General features: G+C 45.0%; 1 protein-coding gene across 1 annotated transcript in view; it reads left to right on the forward strand.

The window, feature by feature from the left end:
* The first annotated feature begins 373 nt into the window (after positions 1-373).
* The window catches only part of NUTF2 (nuclear transport factor 2), a 63,171-nt gene continuing 38,977 nt past the window's right edge, over positions 374-24,567 (forward strand). The window contains exon 1 of the mRNA XM_014525231.2: positions 374-514. The gene's annotated coding sequence lies outside the window, so the exon portion shown is untranslated. The remainder of the gene's footprint in view (positions 515-24,567) is intronic.

Below are 24,567 nucleotides of genomic sequence, written 5' to 3' on the forward strand. Positions count from 1 at the left end.
TGTCTGGCCAGCAGGCCCTGGGGTTTGCTCCCCATTCTCTGTAATGGGGTAGGGGCCCTGTTACAGTGTGGTAGCAGTGCTCTCAGGACTACCTGTTGTGGTGTCAAAGAGAGGCATTGTGTACAAGATGAGCTTCAGTGAAGGTATCTAATCCCGAGATTACAAAAGCTAGATCACATTAGCGTGGTCTGCAACTTGAAGAAACTTTCTGTCTTCAGGCCAGGTGAGGATGGGAGAGCAGAGGGTGTCTTCCTAGCCTCTGTCTTCTCATCCAAGGCCCCCCAGTCCATTGAACTTGGAGGCTAGGGACAGACATTACACATAAACTGATTTAATGTTAGAGGTGTACCGATACATTGTCTTCTCATCCACAGACCTCTGCCAGCTTGTGCCCTGCTTTGAGGCCCACCGGTGTTGGCCCTGGGACATTGGTCCCAAGATGGTGACCAGGGGGCAGGGCACCTGTCAAGGGGCGGGGCTACCAATGCAGCCCTCAACAGCCTGCCAAAACTGGGTAAGCAACCCTCTGCCCAAAATAATTGCCTGCCCCTGGTGTAGAGCCTCAGCTCCCATTACCTTCATTGGGAACTGCAGATTCCTGGCACCTTTGAAAATCAGTCCAGGCATCTTTAAACCAAATATAGTGACAACTCTCTTAACTATAGTTGAAAACAATCAGGGCTCATGGACAGAGGTGATATCTTTTATTAGACTAACAAGATTTTTGCAAAAAAAATTCTTTAATTGCAAGCTTTCGGGCACAAATACCCTTCATCAGGCATCAGAGAAAAGACTATAAAAGTTCTGGGTAGAAATGAAAGTTCATATTTCATAGGATTTCACAGAGGAGTAAATAGATGGAAAAACCCTCTGGACAGCAGTTCACAGCTGGTTGACTATAGTTCTTATCTATAGTTCAGCACTTGGTAATATCCAGACTCTAAAAGTAGAGCATGTTCTGAAATAGTAAGCTTGTATTCTGCTCATGGCTACCGGAAATGAATTTCCAATCTGTTACCAACTTCATCTGTAGTGAAAGAGGTGAAGGGGGAGAACTATGTGAAGAGCTGACTTAATTTACTATACTGATGTCTTTCAGGTGTTAACTGCACACGGAAAAAACAGCAGTGTTGATGGTTACTTACCATTGGTTTGTACAGTAAACAAGACCTTGACTGCAAACCAAAATCTGCAAGTGCTAGCTAACTTGGGGCACAGACACGAGTGCAACTCCCTGCTGTAACTGAGAGTGCTTTGCAAGAAGTGTTCTGAGTTGACATGATCCCCCAACCAAGCAGAAGTTCACTGTTGGTTCCTGTGGGGAGGGGAATCTAGCTACTGGCTGCCACCTGCATATGTCTTCCCCTAGCCAGTGACCCTTCCTTCCTGCCAGCCTGTGCTGTTTTCAAAATGGGAGTGGGGAAGGGAGCAGAGGAAGCTGTTCTAGAGGTTCCCCAGGTGGCACTGGAGGGTGGTGGGGTGGGTGAATCCAGTACACCTGTCCCACCCTCTGGCGAGGGCTGAAAACCCCCCAGACTGAACTCCCTCCACTCCCTTCCCCCCTCCCATTCTGAAAACAGCAACAGGCTAGGAGGCAATGCAGACAAAAGTTACAGAAGACACTCTGTTTTGAAACCATGAGGGTTCAGATTTTCACCTGATGGGCCATTTTTGAAGTGGTCTGCAGCTGTGCACTTGTGTTTGATCACAGCTATAGATCGCTTTCTGTGGCCAGATTGAGCAAAAAATGTCATTTTCTGATTGCGCTCCTAGTGCAATGATGAACTTGATGCAGTATATTAAATTTCAAAACTGAACTGTATTTCATTGCTGTCAAGTTTTTAACTAGATTTCTTGTGTGCTTTTAGCTTTAATTGTCCCTGTTTAAAACTTGAAATCTCAACAGGTTAATCATCCTAATTGGACTATGAAGTCCTAAAGTGCAAATCAATGGTCTGGATTTAAAAACCTGTTTTAGAAAACCTCTAACCGATGCTTGAAGCAATCCTGCCTCTCACCTTAAGCAACTGGATGTGTCAAAGATACAGATTTTTGTGTCATGTTATACACTCGGAACTAAACCTATACTATTACCAGCCCCATGCAGGTTAATGATGATCTCATCACTGTTAATACACAGTACATAGAAGGCATGCTGGACCTCATTCAGGTGTTTCAGTAGAAGAAAAATGCTCTTTCTTCATGAAGTTGTTTTTCTTCACTTCTGAACCTGGACTGTTGTGTATAGCTGTTCTGCTAACAGTGGCAGCACTTCCTCCGAGAGGACGCTAAGTTTGTGTGGTAGATGAACAGCTGTTTTTGTATGGTCTATAAACAACTTTAGTATCTTTCTCCATGGAGTTTTCTTAAGTTGGTTTGTCAAGAGCAAAGAAAGCTGAAGGTGCTCATTTAGATTTGAATATAAGCTGAGATGGAATCCCATCCACTCCCAGTAAAGAGAGGACTACATGATCTGGTCATAATGAGAGACCTGAGCATCCCAGACATAATGCTGTTGAATGTGCGGGAGCAGGGAGCAGTGGAAGAAGTGAGGGTCAAAGAGATGCATGGGAATTGGGAAATAGCTAAACTTTTTGCCTATAGAAATGGAAATACCTTCTTGATCCTTTTCCAGTTTAAAAATTGAGGAAATCTCCATGGCCCATCACGTGTATAGTTAAGTGTTCCTCAAGAAATGAGACTCCCAAGTCCTCTGTTCATGGTGCAGTTATAGGCTATCTGATCTTCAATCGAAGTTCTGGCTCTTCATGTAGGGTTTATTTCCCTGTGAGTTGCATGATTGGCTCTTGCCTGTCTCTTATTGGGATCTTCAGGACTTATGGTATTGACTGACTCATGCTAAAGTTAAAATGATTTATCTCAAGTTCATAAAATCGAAGATTTAAAAATAAAAAACTAGAATTTTTTTATTTAAATAAGATTATTTTATTTGATTTATTTATAAAACAAAGCCAGCTTAAAATTAAATTTGAATTTAATACAGCATAGGCTAAGGTATCAATTAAGGCCATATAGGATGAAGGAGCCATCTGGATGGAGGAGCTCTCCAAGGCTGAAACCTTCCAGATCTTTGAAGCCTTGGTCAACAAGCCAGCCAAGTGGATGGGGCTATATGTTTCCAACTGTGCCTTCCTGCATGTTGACTGTAGGAAGAAAAGCACTGTCCTGGATGGTGACAGTGGAGTCCAGGACACGTAGATGAGGTGCCTGAGGGATGGGGAGAGCGACCTCTATTTAGGAATGCCCACTGATCGCTGGGTGAAGCAGATGCTAGAGGAAGCCATCTGAGGGATCATGCAGGATGTCCATAAGCTGGATTAGTCCCTGCTGGCCCCCTGGTAGAAGATTGATAGGTGAACACTTTCCTCATCCCCCACATTGCCTTTGTCTTAAGAGGCTCGATGGAAGGGACCATTGAGCCTCTTCAGACTAACGAGGGGGCCAGCAGGGATTAATCCAGTTTATGGACATCCTGCATTATCCCACAGATGGCTTCCTTTGGTATCTGCTTTGCCCAGTGATCAGTGGGCATTCCCAAGTAGAGGTCACTCTTGCCATCCTTCAGGCACCTCATCTGCTTGTCCTGGTTGGTGACAGTGGAGTCCAGGACAGTGCTATTCTTCCTACAGTCGACATGCAGGAAGGCGCAGTTGGAAACACGTAACCCCATCCACTTGGCTGCCTCAGAGCTGATGTCCAGCATCTTCTGCAGCTGTTTGGAGTCACTGTCAAGGACAAGGTCATTGGTGCAGGCCAGAATGCTCAGCTTCTGTCTGCAGAGGCTGAGCTCTCCAGGGCCTTCCACTACCACTTGGAGGAGCACTTCCATTGCCAGGTGGATTATGGGGCTGAGTAGGAAGCCCTGCTTGACACCAGTCCAGATTGGGATGTTGTGCATCTCACCCGCTGACAGTGGGATGGCTGTAGTGCAAGAAGGAGCCTCAAGAAGGTGGATGATGAGCACTGAAGGGTTGCTGAAGAAGTGGCTGTACCTGCTGCTCTGGGTCAGCAATGAGATTTCATACATCTCTACTGGCAGAGAGGTGCCAACATCCCCTGCATGGGTGATGTCTGTGACATCATGGTGGTCACCCTCGCCTCCTGACCTGACCTGACCTGACAAGTTGCTGAGCAGCACTTCTGCCAGTCCCCTGAGGGAGGTGGCTTGTAGGAGAATTGTCAGGCAGCCCACTGGCAGAGACCTAGCCGCCTACCTTCCTGAGTGGCCTGCTGGAGGGCAAGTTCAGCTAAGATGGAGCTGAGATGCCTTGTGGTGTAGCTGGGTCCACAATATCACACGCGGCCTCAGGAAGTGCATCTACTGTTCCTGGACGTGGTTCAAGGAGTGCTGGGAGTTGGGAATCTTGCTACTCCCAGTCTTCAATACCAGCCACATCACTGTGACCTTCCTCACCTGAGGACCTGCCTGCAGAGGTTCCTAAAGGATGCTGTCAGAGCAAAGTACTCCGGAGAGCTGCAGTCAAAATCCTGAAGGCAGGGTAAGGGAGAGCACGGTCTGACAGTAAGAAGAGGTGGAAGAGGTTGTCAGAGGAAAAGTTGTGGGGTGGGGTGGGGGAAAGCAGAAGACAGAAGTGGCTACCTGACCCTCCAGATTAATTTCCCCTACTGTAGCAGTTGGGGGACGAATTCAAGGCAGACCTTCAATAAATAGATTCTGTACTTCAGAGTGGGATGTGAGCAACCACTTCATGCCTGGTGGGAGCTTGACACATCTTGCAGACTGGCATTTCATCCACGGCTCCCAACTCAACTGACAGTGCCATTCGGTATGGGAACCATGACAAGAGGTTTTGACAAGGATTCATAATACATCTGTGAATTGGAGACTCTTCCGCACATGCTGTGTGCCTGCAAGCCCTATGCCAGAGTATGGAAGCTTTGCTACAACACTGTCCAGGACCTGCTGCTGAAGGCCATTCTGGCCTCAGTTGGGACCAGGCCTGTCAATTGCATTGTCTCAGGCTGCAAGAGCCAGCTGTGACAAGACATCATCGTGGCTGATGAGGAGAATAGGCACGTTGTGATGGTTGATGTCACTATCCTGTTTGAGAACTGGGGGCAAGCCTTCATTGAAGCCTGTAAGTGGAAGCTAAGTACCAGCCACTGGCAGATGTGCTGAGGAGGTGGGGGGATGAGGTGATGGTTGAGGTGTGGATCTTTGGGGCACTTGGAGTATGGGACCCCAGTAATGAGAGAGTCTGGTACACCTGCTGATTATCCTGTGATGAGATGCCCCATAATGTTCAACACCATTAGATGGCCCAGGGACATTTACATGGAACACATCACAGATGGGTGCCAGTATGAGGACTCCAATGGACCCACCCAGAAGCAACCCTGGTGGGTGGGGGACTACCTGACTGCCCCCTGCAATGCACCATGATTGAGAACACTTATGTTGTACCCCACATGCTGTTACTTGTGTCTGTGTGTATCTTTAAAACCCACAACTCTGCAACCATGTGGCTTCATTGTGTGGGGACTCTGTATCTTCTACTCCTGTAAGTGCTGTGCCCTTACCTCCCTATTCCTGCCTCCCCCACCATAGGCTTCATAGTTGCATCCTCCCCATACCCAGTCTCTACTTTGTAGCCAGCCTTGTTGGGGCCTCTGTATCTCTTTCTACCCCTTCAACTTCTTCCATTTAACATTTACGAATAAAGTTAATCTATTAAAATAATTTAAATAAAATATTGTGTTGAGTCAGTGAGCCTCTACTAAAATCTTTGGAGATGAGACTGAGTCTCTTCTAAATAAGAATGGGGGTGGGGGGAATCTAACTTTTGAGGTCAAGCTTTAAAAATATGGTACAGTATTTCATGTATTAGGGGCTTGATCCTTTGAGGGGGTAGGGTCTGTATTGGATGCAAAGGATCAGGAAAGTCATCACAGGTGTTGAAACCTAATGATGCAAGTGTAGCAAAGAAGAGAAGGAACTTGGAAGAAAATAATGAAGCAAACCTGGAACTTACAACATATAGTTGCAGTGCTCATTTGATGTATATTTAAGCCAAAGCTTTAAGTACTGCAGGAATAAAGGAAGATATTGATATTGAATTATTACCATATTTACCCAAATATAAGATGAGGTTCCCCCACCCAACTGGCATGGGGAAAAAAGCCTCTTGTCTTATAAATTGTGCTGTATTAGCCCTTCCATAAATTGTGCCAGAAGTGCCCCCCACAGTGACTCTCTTAATGTTTTTAATTTTGCCGCTTGCCTGCCCCACGTCTGATTGGCTGAGGGGCCCCACTGGCGGGGCTGTTTGCTGCTGATCGCCAGGGAAGCAAAAACTAGGGTTTTAAAGTGAAGGGGGCGTTTCCGGTGTGATTTACGAAGATCCCTGTTGCATACAAGGGAACCTCATTAAGTACATTGTCTGTCATTAAACTGCTGCTAAAAGTGCTCACCAATGGAAAACAGCTATGAAATTGATTAAATGCAGCCAACACTGAGCATGACTATAAAACGCATTGCCCACATTGGGCAAACATGCTGATGGGAACTTACTGCAAGGCTAGATTTGGGCAGCCCACCTGGATATGGCATTCGGTAGTGCCTGTTAAGCACAGTCCCCCTCATGGCCAACTCTTTTTCCCCTCTTCCCCCTCCCCAAGTCATGAAGAGTAACTATGTTGTGTACAGTTTGACTTCCTCTTCACTACCACAGCTGAGCTGTGACTTTCTTTCCCATTTCCAGTGATTCCTGGAATCACACAGCCTTAAATGTCTGGCAAACATCACCAAATGAGGCCCCAAGCAGTTCACCCAGAATCCCCTTGTCACCCCCTCTCTCAGCCTGGTGAATATGATTAGTGTGGCTCTGCCCTCTGAGTTAAAGCCAGATTAGGTTGTCCTGCACTTCATCTGCATATACATTTTTAGAGCATCCCAAGACTCTTGAGAATAAAACCTGGTTCTCGTTATGAGTGGGGGCTAATTAGCACATGGATTCTTTGTGAAGGGTATCTGAATATGCACACATGTTGAGCTGTAGGGTGACCACGGCTTTAAATCCTGTTGACTCTGGTGGGGCTCAGCCCAATGTACTAGATGACAAGTCATAAAGCTTTGGTTTTGGACTAATATGCATAGTTTGTACTATGTATATTAATAGGTGCCAAAGTGCTGTTCAAAGTGTTTTTATGGAGTACCTGTGCTTAAAACTTTCAGTAGTTTCAAAGAAAGGTTAATATGCATCAGTTCTGAATGATCTATGGGTGTATAGGTACTATATGTGAATTGCTGCAGCCATGTTTAATTTCAAGGTCATTGTTTTCAAATTTGCTCTTTGCTTCCATGTACTCAGGGAGAGCAGGGTCTGACAGTAAGAAGAGGTGGAAGAGGTTGTCAGAGGAAAAGTTGTGGGGTGGGGTGGGGGAAAGCAGAAGACAGAAGTGGCTACCTGACCCTCCAGATTCATTTCCCCTACTGTAGCAGTTGGGGGATGAATTCAAGGCAGACCTTCAATAAATAGATTCTATACCTTGAAAATTATACTATACTATACTATGCTATACAAGGCAAACCTTATATATAGCCCATCCTCAGACTTACGACACAATTGGTTCCTGAAAACTGCATCTTAAGTTAAAACGTAACACGGAACCAATTTTCTCATAAAAAACAATGTTATAAATGGCGGGGTGGTTCCTGAACCAAGGCCCGATACCTTATTTTCACCAAAAATACCCCAGAATTTTATACTTGATCAATTATAGATGAGTAATATAGCTACATTAATGTATTTATATTGTAAATAGCAATTACATTGATTTGGAATGACTTCTTTGAGGTGACTTTGCTGCACTTTTTGAAAGGCTCTTGGTTGGACTTTTTGAAGGGCTTTTGGTTGGAGTCTTCTCAGGAGTCTTGGCTGCAGGTTTTTCTGGAGTCTTGTTTGCTTTCTTAAAGAAAGTGTTCAAGGAAGTTTGGACAGATGTACTCCAGGGAGATGAGCGACACAGTGAACTTGTTTGCTGGCATGGCGTTGCTTTGGATAAAGTGTTGTAAAGTTGAAACAAGGTTTCAATTTATAAATGTTGTAAGTGTGAAATGTAAGTCGGGGACTGCGTGTATTATACTATCCAAGGCAAACCTTCAATAATTAGATTCTATACCTTGAAAATTATGTATATATTATATATTTTTTCTATATATAAAATGGTTGGGGAGGTGTCATCTTATCAGGGTTGTCTTGTTCTTGAGTAAATATGGTACTTCTGCAACAAACAGTTTGCTTCAGCTTCACTTGAAGAGTGCTGTGGGATCCAAACTAATTCTCCCTCAAGATGTGCAGTGGAATTCGATCATTGACTGCTTTGAACTATTTATTAAGAACTAGCCTATTCTGATGGCCATTGGCAAAGAAAATTGGCAAAATTGATCAAAGTATTACAGCTGGAGTAGTCAACATTGGAGTAAAGAGAAGTGTAGAAGATATGCTGAGTACACTAAAGCCTATTTCCAATGACTTGGACAAACTACAGAAAGATTGCTGCTATATATTGCAGATGCTGTTGAAATCTGCCAAGAACTTCAAGAAACATTAAAGCAAGAAATACCCAACAGCAAAGTTTAAATTGCAGGCAATAAAGAAGCAAATGGATCAAGCATTTATTCCATCTCACTTTCTTGCCAATATTCTTAACACAAAGTACCAGGGTATGTTACACCCAGAATGACTCTGGGGTCTTTTATTTTGTCTAGAGAACTATGAGAGAAGCCAAAGCAAGTTCCTGTGAACCAGGGGTGGGCAAAATGTGGTCCGCGAGCCGAATGCAGCCTGTCAGGCCATTCTATCTGGCCCGCGAAGCCCCTAAAAAATTCAGAAAATGAATATTTATCTGCCCCTGGCTGTCTGTGATTCGGCCTTCGAGGACTTGCCAAAACTCAGTAAGTGGCCCTCTGCCCGAAATAATTGCCTGCCCCTGCTCTGAACCATACACAGGTTTATTGGGATAGTATCAATCAGGCAACATTACCAAGAGCAGCTTTATACGCACAGACATACTACCTGGTGGTGAGGACTCATGGTTGAGGCAAGCTTCAGACTGCTACACCTATGCCTTTATGTGGAGGAGTTTCAGTTCAGATTCAAATTTCTGCATCCCTGCCAATTTCTATGATACAAGGATCACTTGACCATTTGAGCAGGGAAACCGAGTCATGACCTGTGACCATTTTTTTTTCCTTGGGGTCACCTTATTAGCATGAGTGGTCACTGGCCAATGTGAAACTGCCTGTCACAATCTGCCTTTCACATGCTAATCATTGTGATTTAGACTGAGCTGCTTCCGGAATTGGAGTCTTTGTGTGGAGGAATGCAGTGACACACCCAGCACAGCAAAAAGGGGTAAGGGATGTTCAGGACTCCCCAGTAGGCAGATGCCTAATTGCCAAAGAGGAAAAGGCTGCAGTGACGGGGGTTGGCAATGTTGGGGGGTAGAATGCCAAAAAACACCTGCAAACTCAACTTGTAAGATGTTGGTGTCACTGTGCCAGGGGTGGACGGTGGGAGGAGCTGCGAGGGGCCCGATCCTTGTTGTGGTAGTGCAGCCCCGGCCACTTCCCCACTATTGGCCCCGAGGCAAAATGCCTGTGTGCGCCACACTCTGGCACTTGTGCCTGGGATTGCCTGCCCTTGTGCTATGATTCATAGATTGTAAGGCCAGAAGGGACCTCAGAAGATCATCGGATCCAGCCCCCTGCACCAGGCAGGAAATACAGCTTGGGTAAGGCAACTTCAGTCTCCTCTTGAAGATTTCCAGGGTAGGCGATTGCACCACTGCTACAGTGAGCTTATTCCACAGTCTGGACACTAACTGTGAAGTTTTTCCTAATGTTGAGTCTGAAACGGTCTTCCAGCAGTTTGCGGCCATTACTCCTGGTTTTCCCCAAGGGTGCCCTGGTGATCAGTAGTTCATTGAGCCCTTGATGTACTCCCCTGATATAGCAGTAAGCTGCTACCAAGTCCATTCTCACCCTTCTCTTTTTTGGGCTGGAGAGTCCCAGGTCCCTCAGCCTTTCCTCACCTGGCTTGTTGTACAAGTCTAATCATATGGGTGACCGTTCTCTGGAATCTCTCAAGTTTTACCACATCCTTGTTAAAGTGCGGTGCCCAGAACTGGACACAGTACTCCAGTTGGTGTCTTACCAATGCAGAGTAGAGCGGAAGAATCACTTCCTTGGTTTTGCTGGAGATGCATTGATTGATGCATGCCAGAGTATTATTTGCCGTGCCAGCAACAGTATCACACTGCTGGCTCATATTGATACTGTGGTCTATTATTACACCTAGGTTCCTTTTGTTTGTGGTTCTAATCAGTTTGGCGCCACCAAGCCTGTAGGTGTGTAGGGGATTGTTCGTCCCCAGGTGGGTGCACTTTACATTTCTCAATGTTGAACTTCATCTGGTTCTGACTTGCCCAACTTGCTAGCCTGTCTAGATCCACCTGTATCTGTAGCCTATCTTCAAGCGTGACCACACTTCCCTGTAACTTGGTGTCATTCACGAACTTGGCCAGTGAGCTCTTCACTTCCACATCCAAATCATTGCTAAAGACGTTGAAAAGTACTGGACCAAGCACTGACCCCTGTGGGATACCACTGGCCACTTTTCACCAAGATGAGACAGATCCGTTCATTAGGACACTCTGGGTCCTACCCTGCAGCCAGCTTTGTACTCGCCTAACTGTCTTACAGTTAAGCCCACAATCCTCCATTTTTCTCATGAGAACATCATGGGATACCAGATCAAAGGCTTTTTGGAAGTCAAGGTATATAATGCCAACTTCCTCTCTCTTATCCAGGTGGTGAGTTACCTGGCTGTAAAAGGAGATGAAGTTGGTAAGACGAGACCTGCCTGCAATGAAGCCATGCTGGCTGTTGTTCAGAGTCCTACCTTCTGCAAGCCTATCACACATAGACTCCTTAATCAAATTTTCCAGGATTTTCCCTGGGATAGAAGTTGGCTAATTGGCTTATAGTTACCCAGGTCCTCCCTCCTCCCATTCTTGAGGATGGGTACAACATTGGCCCTCTTCCAGTCCTCAGGGTCCTCTCCGGAGTGCCACAAGTTTTGGAACAGTTTTGCCAGGAGCTCCACAATGACTTCAGCCAACTCCTTCAGCACTTTCGGATGGAGTACATCCGGTCTTGCTGACATATGTAAGTCTAATTTCTTTAATTGATCATACACCAGTTCTACGGCAACAGTAGGAAGGCAGTCATTCCTGCCCTGCTCATTCTGTACTCTGTCTGGCATGATTTTCCCCTTGGCGTAATGAAATACCGAGGCAAAGTAGGCATTCAGGAGTTCAGTTTTCTCCTGAGTGTTGATAACCAGCTGTTCTGAGTTGTTGAGCAATGGCTCCACACTCTCATTTGTGTTCCTCCTGTTCCCCACATACCTAAAAAAGGACTTCTTGTTGTCTTTGATTCCCATTACTAATCTAAGCTCAGTCGCCGCCTTGGCCTTTGTATGGGCCATTGTTTTATAGTCCTCCTTGAGGCTTGTCTCCAACTTCCATTGTTTATAAGCCTCTTTCTTCTTTCTTAAGAGGACCATGATTTCCCTTTTTAGCCAAGTGGGCTTCCTGGCCCTTCTCCACATGGGCAGGGGCAACGTGTAGGGGGTGCACGTGCAACCCCTGTGTGTGGTGGTGCACCCCCTGCTAAAGGCGCTGCTGGGGGCATGAACTGTTCATACACATGGGAATGGACTTCCTTTGTGCTTCAAGGATTGTGTCCTTAAGGAACGACCACTCTTCATGCACATGTTTTGCCTTCGGTCCCTGGTCCCATAGCACTTCCACTACTAGTGACCTGAGCTTGTTGAAATTTGCATTTTTGAAGTCCAAGACTTCAACCCTGCTATCAGATTTGTCTGCCTTATGATGGACAGTGAACGTGATGGTTTCATGGTTGCTGTCGCCCAGGCTACACTCTATGTTTAAGTTGGTCATCAAGTCATCTCCTTTGGCCAGGACCAAGTCTAGGAGAGCATTACCTCTAGTTGGCCTGTGCACCTCATGAGCCAGGAAGAGCTCTTCAATGCAGATCAGAAACGAATGCTGTTGGCTACAAAGAACCAACTCACGGGATCATAATGAATTCTAATTTATTGTACAGAATGTGAAGTTAGCAATAAAATCATAAAGGCAGACTTTGAATTATGAGGGATACTGGCCACTTCAACACACGTGCGCACGCACGCACACATGTGCACACACATTGAAACCTATGTCACCCAAACTCATGTAGTAAAGTGTATAGTAGCTGCTGTAGTGATTGTGAGAACCCTGGTGTCAGTATATCTACCTATCTGAGGCCCTGGAGTCTGTTGTCAGTGGTCTGCTTCCTTCAAGGCGATGCCTTCTCCAGAAAGAAGGACAAGCAGGTGACCCCTGTCTTGGTAGTTCAGGTGCTGGATGAGAGGGCACCACTGAGGGTGATGCTTCACTGCCTTTTATCCCTTTCTGGCAGGCTTGTGTGATTCCCCCAGCATCATTTTGGCTGCCCAGTCCAGAGGTCGCTGTCCCACATGGGTCTTGAGAAGTGCCTGACAGCTGTTAGTCACAGGGGTCTTGCCTGCTGGTAGTGCAGTTTCAGGAGTCAGCTTGTGATTTTGTTTAATTAACAATGGTATTACAGGTTATTACAGGGTTACAGGAATAGTCAATAGGGTCGATGCTCAGTCTCAGGAATCAGTGCTTGGTTTGATTAGTTTAAAATAGCTTGTCAAGTAGAGTTTTGTAATGGTAAGTTCCTCTGGCTAGGCTACTATCGTTTAATTACCTACTGATCATCATACATTAGCATTCGCTCAAGGGGGACCAGCCCAATATAGCAGATTTTTTCACTTTACAATTTCAATGCAGTCTTTAACAATGGTCCAGGGTGTAACTTCATTCTATAGGGAGTACATTCATTAAGGGTTTAAAAGTATAAAGTATAAAATGTCATGGTAAAGATGAGAGAGATGAAATATAAAAATGCACTGTGAGAAATATATAAAAATGCAATGTGAGGTAGTGAGGATCAAAGGCTACTGGGGACAGTGAGTTAGGTTAGCACCAGGATATATTTACGTCTTTGAAGTGCATATTTTAGTTCTTTTGTTTTCTTTAGTGACACAGCTTAACTGATATGTAGATGTCATTTGTAGGTTTCCCCTACAGAAAGCCACTTCAGCTTTCCTGCTTGCTCTGAGCCTTGCCACACCCATACAATGAATGGGTTAGGTCTCTGCCAATACTTAGAAGGAAAAAGAAATGCACAAAATGTGTGGGGAGGTGTAGGCAAGAAGAGGCTTCTGCTATATCAATGTCCAGAAGGGAAATGTACAAAGTGGGCTTTCTGCTATAGTGTGACCGGTCTGACTTGGCTGAGCATTTCTCCCCTCACACAGCTTGACTCAGAGGGTTTCAAGATATTCTTCTTTGGAGTCGATGTCGGCCTTCAAGAAGGTGTACTGCTCCTTCACATACAGAGCTACACCTCCCACCTTTCTTCCCTACCCAGTCGCCTCTATGGCTATGCTCCACTTGTGAGAAGTCCCACCAGGTCTCTGTGGACATCTGCTGATCACCCATCAATCATGCCAACCATAATAAATTTCAGGGCTAGAAGTGAACCATTCAAACAGTACAAGTTTGCTGAGGATGTTTTAAAGAAAGTCACACCACTGAACTGGTGGAAGTCAGTAGCAGAGCACCTGAAACCAGTGTGTGTTTATGCACATACTTCTCTGTGCTGCAACATGCCAGAAATCTGCCGCTTTGGAGCAGACTCGATTAATCGAGTCTGTTCCGTGCATGAGCTGAGGCAAACTGCGCTGCACCATGTGCAGTTGTATAAGTGGCGAAATGCATGTCAGTGCGCAGAAAATGGCGGTCGTGCGTTTTTGGACTAAAGCATCTCTGATATGTTTTTGTTTAAAAGTGTGCCACTGCCATTTTCTCAGTGCTAATGCGCATTTAGTTGCTTCTACAACTGTAAGCATTGCAGCGCCAGGTGCTTTTAAAAGTGCCTGGCGCTGCAGCCTTTGCACATATAAAAATGCCCAGAGTTTTTACCAGTAGTAGCCTCCACTCCAGGTGCATAAAGAATATTTTTTTCATTTGGACTGGTTCATTTAAAGCTGAGAAATTTGATTGGGAATTGAAAAAACTGGAAAGCTCTTTTTTTTCCTTCCTTTTTAAGTAAAAAGGGGGAGGAGGATGAGATTAATGAGTTCTAAAAACTTGAAAGAAGGGGGGTAAAAATTTTCAAAACAGCCTAGGTTAAAAAAAAAAAAAAAAAGAAGAAGAAGAAGAAGAAGAAAAAAACCCGTCTTACTTTCAAGAGAATTAGGCAAGTAGGAACTTAAGCTCAAATAACTTTTACCTAGGCATTTTATAAAACTTTCCCCAGGGTAACTTGAAATAATTGGTTTAATGAAATATAGTTCACTTCTCACACCATACCAGCTAAAAATAGTTTTTAAAACATTAGTTAGTTGTAAATGTGCACCAGGTTTTGATTTAAAAAAACAAAAAGTTTCTTGTTCCAAAGCCTTAAAATTTTAATAAATTTGAAGTGCTGGTTTTGTGTTTTTAATTAAATTCAAATTGCCATTTTAAACCAGCTGGATATGAATCTGAGCAAAAAGTCAATCTAGTGAATAAGAAATATATATTTCACCATTTTATAAAAGGTAAGATTGCTAACAATCCAAATATGTTAAGCATGTATGTATGTTTGTATACCTAGGAAGCATATGTACCAAATATACTGTAACATTATATTTAGTTGTAAATCAACATTTTAATTATTATATCAACCCTTAAAAATACACCTTTCTTTAAAAAAGAAAAAATACAATGGGAAAGTTGATAGTCAGTTATTTAAATTGGGCTTTTGGGCTTGCTGACTTAAATCAGTGATCTAAATTGACTTGATTAAAATCAGTCCACCCTGGTTTATCCGTTGCCTTAATTCTCTTACACAAGTTGTACTAAATGTACTTAGGCTTTTGTAGCTGGAGTTTGTGGTCCTGGGAGAAGAATAACCTTGCAGTATTCCTATTTGGGATAAGTCTCACTTAATTCTTCTTCCTAGAAGGAAAAACCTGGCTGCAAATGATATATTTTTGTCTTAAGAAAGGACCTTGGTTTTGGCCAATTTTTCCATAATACAGGGAGGAAGCCTGGCTATTAGTAGTAGTTCTAAATATTTCCTTCTAGTTTAGGGAAGAAAATGTGTGGATTTCTCTTGGTCCCCCTCCTTGAGAATAGATCTTTAGGTTTTGCTCCTGTTGGGGACAGATGGCTCTCGTGAGTTTTCGAGAGTTTGTGGACTCTCCAGTCCACTTCCTGTTACTTGGGTTCTTTCAAGTGCAGTTGTTGATGTACATTTTAGCTTTCAGCTGAATTTGCCCTGATCAGTCTGGCAATGGCAATTGCTATGGTAGGGAAGGAAGCAAACTACCTGTCTTTAAGTGTAAGCTTGGTTGTCTGTTGTGTTCTAAATCCATTTGAACAAGAAATGAGATTACCAAAAAGTTGGCTTGAAAAATTTATTGCATTAGAGATCATAGCTTTGACTCTTAGCAGCAGTAGGCTTGTACTGCTGTTGTAGCTGTGAAGGTCTGGGAAATGTCCAAGAGATGAAGATTTTTAAATCTTTTATCGGACTATCTGTTTAGTTGGGAGTTGTTGAACAAGTTTTTGGGCATCAGGTGCCCTTCGGGTCAAAAGCTCAGTGCTCAAAATTTTGTCCAACAGTGCTCTCAGCTAGACAGTTAGTCCTGTAGACGATACCGTGAAAAATCCTTGCTTCTTGGACTCTTAATACTATCAGTTTTAATTATATTTATATAAGAATGTTAAGTGTCATGCACATCATAACTTCTTTTGCTTGTTCCTGAAAAAAGTACTTTACTTGTCCCACCCTGGCCTGATTTTGTACTGTGTGATATCTGTAAAGACCTAGCCTGAAAGGGACTTTGTTTTTTCAAAGTTTAAAAAAAACAAAACCCTTTCATTTCCCACTAGTGCTCCTTACCTGAATTTTGAATTTTTGTAAATAAATGTTCGTCATTCTGTTTTGTTTAGGGATCGATCTTGGGGAAAAATTAAACATCTTTGTATACAACTTTTCTTCCCCAAATCTCTAGTTCAATAATTTGAACCTGGGAAAGAGGTATCACTAGGGATCCTGGTTTTCCCAATTTCTCTGATTTTAAAAAAAAATAAATCCAAAATTCTCTGATTAAAAAACCTAAAATGTGTATTTTTCCCATGATTAGAATGAAACGCCAATATATATATATGTAGGTTTCAGTTGAACATGATGTTTTATTGATATATTTGCAATGTTAAAGCAATTTGGAGCCCTGCCAGTGCCTCAATGATTATAATAAAATAAATTCTAAATACCTATATATTTTGGCATTTTGATTTGGGTTTTTTTGGGTGTGTACCAATTCAAAATTTTCTTGGCCAATAATGATAGCCGATACTTAACCATATCAGCTGATGCCTATCCGATTAACTGATATTAAGTAATAGTGCAAGCCATTTTAAACTACTGACATAAATAAACTTTTTTTGTTTGGTTTGCATTTATAAATGCGTGCACACACACACACGCACATGACCCCCCCCCGGTAGCCCTGCTCCCCACACAGCCCATGCTGCTGTCATGGGCAGGGGGGGCAGACCCTTGTGCGTACACCAGTTCCGGGCACATTTGGAGCCCCAGAGTACACCACTGGCTGAGTGCCAGTGCGCCCCACTCAGCCAAGCTCCTGCAGCTGCTAGAGAAAAGCCACTTTTACAAAGGAACCCAGTGCCTGCTGGAGCAAAATGTCCCTTGCACGGTGCTGTAGGCGGCTGAAGACCAGGCCTTAGCCCCCTGAAATGCGTGGCAGCACAGAGGGCTGCAGGGCAGCCTAGGTGTGGGCTCTGGGCAGTTGTAGCAGGGGAGTGGGGGAGGAGAGAGGGATGCACACAGACTCAGGCATGCAGCTGCAGCCTGCATGCAGCCAGGATTGCAGCCCAGCAGCATGTGGAGCGCTGCCTAGCACAGCAGTCAAGGCTGAAGGGGAAAGGGGGGGAGCAAATAGAGGCCCTCACAGTGAAGGAGGGAGTGAGGCCTGGGGTGGGGTCATGGGATGGTCGGAACCCAAGCAGCTTGTCGGGGGCGCGGCTCCTGCTGCTCCTCCTGCTGCTGCTGCGCATGTACCCCAGAGAAGGCATGGGGGGGTGCATGCCCCCCAGACTTGTGCACAGGGTGGAGGCGGGCTGCTGGTGCTGGCTGGGCTCTGTGACCACTGCCTCGGGAGCTGCACAATGTCATGTGCCTGTCACCGCCCATGGAGGGCCCTGAGCCTGCAGTGGGCTGACTGTATCCTGTCTTGCCCCAGACATGTGCCCCCCATGCCCTCCCCAGCGGGTTGCTTCTGGTGCCTGACTCATCCCTGGGAGTGTGCACAGGGGTGGAGAGCTGGCCCCCTTGCCACCCCCCAGAAGAGCCATCTCTGGCTCTGTCCCACTTTCCCAGCGGCCACACATTCACGCCCCAGGCACCACCGTGGGTAGGCAGCGTCACTAGCCCGGGCTGGCAACCCTGCCCCACTCCCTTGCTCATCGTGGGTGCCTCAATCTGCTCCCCCCCTCCCTTTACATTTACGAGCAGGCAACTGGGGGAGCTGCTCTCCACTGCTGTCTGGCTGTTTTGCTAGCCATGCACATGTGCATGTAGGAGCTTCCTGTGTCTCACAGCTCCCAGCTCCAAGCAGCCTCTTGTAGGTTGGAATTCGGCCAACCTGCAAAGGGAAACTGTGGGTTTCGCATGTTTTTCTTCTTTAAAGGAGAAAATCTGCTTTTTTCTATGGCAAATGGAAAACCCAAATCCCCAGATATGACGTAGCAAAGCCATGAAAAGATGTTGGCAGCTAAACACACTGGTCAGGAGAGGGCTTGGAGAGTCCAGTACAAGAAGGAAACCAGTAAAGAGAGTCATTGAGTGGCTCGGCATAAACTGAGCTAGAGCTGAGCTTCCTGGAAACTGCCTCCAACTGCTTCTTCAACAAAGATTTATCATGATCTGTGAAGGTCTCTTCTGGGTTAGGTTTGAAGAAGCGGAGCAGCTCTGTGTCCATTTGTCCTGTGCAGGGAAAACAGGTCATCTTTAATTTGGGCAAAGAAGAACTTCCTCCAGCTCTCCCTCTTCTGTTGAGGGGAAGCTTGGTGTCCAAACAAACTTGTTAAGTAGGCAGTTCTCTCAGTCAACAACCGTTATGCCTTTGTCCTAAAGTACTGAATGGAGCACTTGGGTGGAAAAGTTAAAATCAAGGAGGAGCTTATCTGTTGGTGGTACCTGATGGATCTGAGCTCTGTCTCCGGAGCTGGGAGAAGGCTGAAGACCTGTTGCGGAAGTTGTATCCTCGATTTCACACTGAGGTACCTGAACAGGGGAAGAATGTTTTTTGGAGTGTTTGACTTGCTGTTGTCTCTTCAGCTTATATTCATAGTCACCCATGGAAAATTGCAGTTGTGAAAGGGAATCCAAGCTGCAATTCATGTCAGATTGACAAACTTTAAAAAATGTGTTGAGCCTGTTTAATGCATTCAAAATAATTGTACAGGAAGGGGAAGCATAGCTTTTTCCACCCATACTGCTACTAAAACAAGGAAAAATCAAATTACTCTGCAGTTCAGGGTCCCTAAGGAGCCTATGGCCTGAGGGACTATATCAAACGATCCTATGACCCCAGCTGACTTCCTGCCCTTTGGGCAGGGGGCTGGACTCGATGATCTTTTGAGGTCCCTTCCAGCCCTAAAGTCTATGAAATCTATGAAACAAGGAATCAGCTGTGGACAGCTAAAACTGACATATCTTTGTGGTGAAGAGATCATTCTCCCCTGCAGGTAGTATGATGTATACAAGCCTTCTGGCTCCTTTTGACTTTGCTCCAGTAAGAGGACAGAAATGAGACAGTGACTGAGGATAAATTGTTATTTTTCTCACCAGTTGAGGGCAATCATTGTAGTGACTTGAATAGATGATACATGCAAACCACCTCTCTCCAGCTCCTTAGAAACCACAATTACAAAGTGTTCCAGGGAATGTAGGTAACCTCAGACAAGCTGCATGCATATACATTTTGGCTGCTATTTTGGGTGCTGGTAGTAACTTTAACTTGAGTTTGTATTTTTAGATTTGATTAACCTGGTTTCTACTTAAAGGAGAAGTACAGTGATTTGTTTTAGAGAGTATATGTAAGTGGCTTTTGATTCCTGGGGTTTTTAGTATGATGGAGAATTCCAGTCAATTCAAACGGAATAATTCTTCTGAGCAAGAGGTTTGAAGGATGATCTCACCATAGCAAACTCCATATTCTGTCAGCGCAACAAATGGAAGACAGCACGAATGCACAGTGACTCAAGACACTGGCACCTGAATGACTGTGTTATAGTGTGTGCCCAGGACTGTTGCAATGTCCATATCACCAGAGCTATGACCAGCGCAGATGACTGCTGGACTGATTTATTGTTTTAATACACTCCGTCACCGTAACTACGCTGACATCTGTTGGGAGGAGCAGTCAGCCAAATCTAACCACTCATGTAGGTTCTTAACCTGCCTACAGGACCTCCACCTAACACAGGAGGCATACAATCCCACCAGGGGAAATGCCGTGCTGGACTTGGTGTTAGCTACAGGGGATGACCTGGTGGGGAATCTGCAGGTACAAGGTAACTTAGGGGATAATGACCATCGATTGATTTAATTCATTATCTGGCAAAGGGTGGGTAAACTAACCAGCAGGACTGAAGTGCTAGACTTCAGAAAGGCTGACTTCAGTCTGCTCAGGAGATTTGATGGTGAGGTGTTAAAGCTCAAGAGCATTGGCAAAATCGGGGTCCAGAAAGGGTGGTCGTTCCTCAAGGGAACGATCCTATGGGCACAGAAGGAGACAATCCCATTGTGCATAAAAGGGGGCAAAGGAGCCAAGAAGCCCCCTTGGCTGAACAGGGAAGTCCAGGAAAGCCGAAGGGCAAAGAAAGAGGTATACAGGCTGTGGAAACGGGGTAACTACCAAGGAGTAGTTTACCTCCCTGGCTCGCACTTGCAGGGAATCAGTTAGGAAGGCCTAAACAGGATTAGAACTTAGGCTGGTGACAAAAATTAAGGACAGCAAAAAGTCCTTCAGGTTTATAGGGAGCAAAAGGAAGGCACAGGGTAGCATAGGACCTCTACTGGACAAACTGGGGCAATTGGTGACAGAGATGGGGGACAAAGCTGAGCTCTTTAATGAGTTCATTGCATCTGCATTCCTAGACACAGACCAAGACAAATCTCCAAATTGGATCATAGATAGATGCAGGAGGGACACCAGCCCACAAACTGTTAGTGCAGACTTAGTGAAGGGGCACTTGGAGGGGCTGGATGAGTTCAAATCAGCAGGCCCAGATGAACTTCATCCAAGGGCGCTGAAGGAATTGGCCAGTGTCATAGCAGAGCTGCTGGCATGGCTGTTCGAGCACTCATGGTGCTCCAGTCAGGTCCCAGAGGACTGGAAAAAGGCCAATGTGTTTCCTATTTTCAAGAAGGGGAGGAGGGCGGAACTGGGAAACTATATGTCAGTTAGCCTCACCTCTATCCTTGGGAAAACTCTGGAAAAAATTATTAAGGATCACATTTGTGGGAGCCCAGCAGGGGAAATGATGCTGAAAGGAAATCAGCACAAATTCATTGCAGGTAGATCCTGCCTGACTAACCTTGTTTCTTTTTATGACCAGGTTACAAAATGGTTAGACGCAGGAGTTGAGGTAGATGTCATCTACCTAGACTTTAAGAAAGCCTTTGATACGGTATTGCATTCTGTTCTCATAAGTAAACTGACAGGCTGTGATGTAGATGATTACACAGTCAGGTGGGTGGCAAATTGGCCTAGGGGTCGCACCCAGAGAGGGGTGGTGGACGAGTCGATATCCACCTGGAAAGAGGTGGGCGCTGGAATCCTGCAAGGCTTGGTCCTTGGACTGGTGCTATTCAATGTCTTCATCACTGACTTGGACGAGGGTGTGGAGAGTGCCCTGTCCAAGCTTGCAGATGATTCCAAATTATGGGGCAAAGTTAACACACCAGAAGGTAGGGAACAGATCCAGGAGGATATGGACAGGTTGGAAAAATGGGCAGAATGAAATAGGATGCAGTTCAACAAAGACAAGTGCAAAGTGCTGCACCAGGGCAAAAAGAACCACCAACACACTTACAGACTGGGGGATGACCTTCTCAGCAGCATGGCAACAGAAAGGGATCTTGGAGTCATAGTTGACTCCAAGATGAACATGAGTCGTTAGTGTGACGAAGTGATCAACAAGGCTAACTGCACTTGATCATTCATTAGCAAGTGCATCACGAACAGGTCCAGGAAGGTAATGCTTCCCCTCTGTGTGGCACTGGTCAGGCCACAGTTGGAGTACTGCATCCAGTTTTGGGTGCCACACTTCAAGAGGGATGTGGAGACTCTTGAGAGTGTACAGAGGAGGGCCACTCGTATGGTCAGAGGCCTGCAGGCAAGGCCCTACAAGAAGAGACTGAGGGACCTAGATCTCTTTAGCCTTCGCAAGAGAGAGCTGAGAGGTGATCTTGTGGCTGCCTATAAATTCATCAGGGGAGGGCAGCAGGGAATAGGAGATGGTCTATTTACCAGGGCACCACCTGGAGTAACTAGGAATAATGGCTACAAATTGACGGAGAGCAGATTTAGGTTGGACATTAGAAAGAACTTCACAGTAAGGGTTGCCAGAATCTGGAGTGGGATTCCAGGGGAGGTGGTGCTGTCCCCTACCTTGGGGGTCTTCAAGAGGAGACTTGACAAGCACCTAGCTGGGGTTATCTGACCCCCAACGCTCTTTCCTGCCCAGGGCAGGGGGTCAGACTTGATGAACTACTGAAGTCCCTTCTGACCCTAATATCTATGAATCTATATCAAGTCATATCACCCCAAAACAGTGTAAGCAAAAGAATCAATCAAGGAAGTGATTCAGTATTGAGTGCTTGAAAGATTCTGCTAAAAGTGATCATTTCCAGAAGCACCTTAGTGAGAAACTCTCCAACCTCCCTGATGATCTTGAGGCCATTGATCATTGGGAGAGCCTCAAGAAAGGCATATATGAGGCATGTGAAGAATCTCTGGGTTTTTCCACAAAGAAACATCAGGACTGATTTGATGGGACTGATATGGAAATTTAAGCTCTTCTTGACAAGGAGAGCCTTCAAGGCTTGGCAGAATGACATCAACTCTAAACAAAATCAAGACACTTATTACACTATTAAATCAGAGACCCAGAGGAATACTGAAGAGCAAAAGAACAAGTGGTGGGAGGACAAAACAAAGATCCAAAAGTTTGCTGACATGTACAGTATGCATAGTTTCTTCTGTGCAACCAAAGTTCTCTATGTATCAAGCATACAAGGAGCTGCCCCTCTGAGGTCTGAAGATGGAACAACACTTCTTGGAGACAGTTCCCTTATCACTGTATAGTAGAAGAACCCTAACATCTATGAATCTGTGTCTATGTATAGTAGAAGGAACAGTTTTGAGAGCTTCTGAACTGAGATTCTAATGTTGAAGATAATGCCTTCAAAGCCATTCCACAATGCCCCATTAAGGACTGCCTTGCAGACCCACCAACCTATCAAGAGGCCTTGAAAATCATTGAGCAGATGAAGAACAACCAAGTGTGCGGTCCTGATGGAACACCAGCTGAAATTTGTAAGTAGGGTGGGTAAAAAGCTGAATTATGACATTCTGGAATTGTGACCAGATTCCCAGTGACCTGAGAGATGCCAGAATTGTAACCATATTCAAGAAAGGAGAGAGATCAGATTGCAGCAATTACCTGGCATTGTACTCCTGCCTATAGCTGGGATGCCTCTCACACGTTCTTCTCAGCAGACTCAGTCCCCTTGCCAAGGAGATTCATAGATTGTAGAGTCGGAAGGGACCACAATGGATCATCGTGTCCGACCCCCTGCCCCTGGCAGGAAAGAGGACTGAGGTCAGATGACCCCAGCCAGTTGACTATCTAGCCTCCTCTTGAAGACCTCCAAGCTAGGTGATAGCACCACCTCTCTTGGAAGCCCATTCTAGATCTTGGAAGCCCATTCCAGATTCTTCTGGAGTCCCACATGGTTTCATACCATTCTGAGGTACAGTAGATATGTTGATCTTTGTTGCTAGACAGCTGCAAAAGAAGTGCTGAGAGCAACACGGAGATCTTTATGTGGCCTTCTTTGACCTGACTAAGGGCTTTGATTCAATCAATAGAGGCCCTATGGAAGATCCTACTGAGATTTGGATGCCTGCCAAAATTTGTTACTGTCATCAGACTTCTTCATGACAACATGACAACAACTGTCTTAAGCAGTGTCTTGGAAATAGATCCTTTCACTATTAGGATCGGAGTCAGTCAAGGATGCATGATTACACTAACACTTTTTTTCCCCATTTATATCTGCGCTATTCTGCATCTCATTGCTGATAGACTTCTATCTGGAGTCAGGGTCTAGTATTGTATGGACAGGAATCTCTTTCACATCAACCAACTGGTCGCAAATCCAAAATAACCAACACTTCCATTACTGATCTTCAGTATGCTGACAACTTTGTCATATGTGCCCACTCAATTGAAGAGCTCAGTGTCACTTGGCTGCTTCTGTGAAGCATACAAAATGCTTGGACTTGCTGTCAACTTCATGAAAACTAGTATACTTTACCAACCTACCTCAAGCCATCCAGTTGCTCCCTTACAGATTACAATTAGAGGGCAGTCCTTGGAGAATGTTGAGCATTTCCCCTACCTGAGTAGTCACCTTTCTCAAAAAGTAAACATAGATGATGATGAACAGCACTGAATAAAATCTGTCAGTGCTGCCTTTGGATGTCTTAGAAATCTTATCTTTGTTCATGGCATCAGGACCCAAACCAAACTTCTCGTGTACCAAGGTGTTGTCATTCCTACCCTGGTGTATGGGTGCAAAACTTGGATGACATTATTAGAAACACCCGAAAGCCTTGGAATGTTACCATCAGTGAGGTCTTCAGAAAATCCTCCATATTAATTGGAAGGACAGAAGAACCAATGCCAGTATTCTAGCTCAAGCAAACACCACCAGCATTGAAGTCGGGTTTATACAGCACCAGCTCTGTTGAACAGGACATATTATAAGGATGCCTAATAACTGGCTCCAGAAACAGGTCCTGTACTCCCAACTCACGAATGCTGAACCTCTGTAGAGGTGGAAAGAAGAGGAGATTCAAGGACACCTTAAAGGTCAGTCTGAAGAAAAGCAATATTAACATTAATACCTGGGAGACTCGAGTACTGAATTGTCCCCATTGGTGTCATGAAGTACAACAAAACATCAACCATTTTGAGCAAACTTGCCTCACTATGGAGGCAAACAGGCAAGAGAGACAAAGGGAAAAAGCTGTGACCAGACATCACGAGGATCCACTCTTT

The sequence above is a fragment of the Alligator sinensis genome, unplaced genomic scaffold (assembly GCF_000455745.1).
Source record: "Alligator sinensis unplaced genomic scaffold, ASM45574v1 scaffold1317_1, whole genome shotgun sequence".
NCBI lineage: Eukaryota > Metazoa > Chordata > Crocodylia > Alligatoridae > Alligator > Alligator sinensis.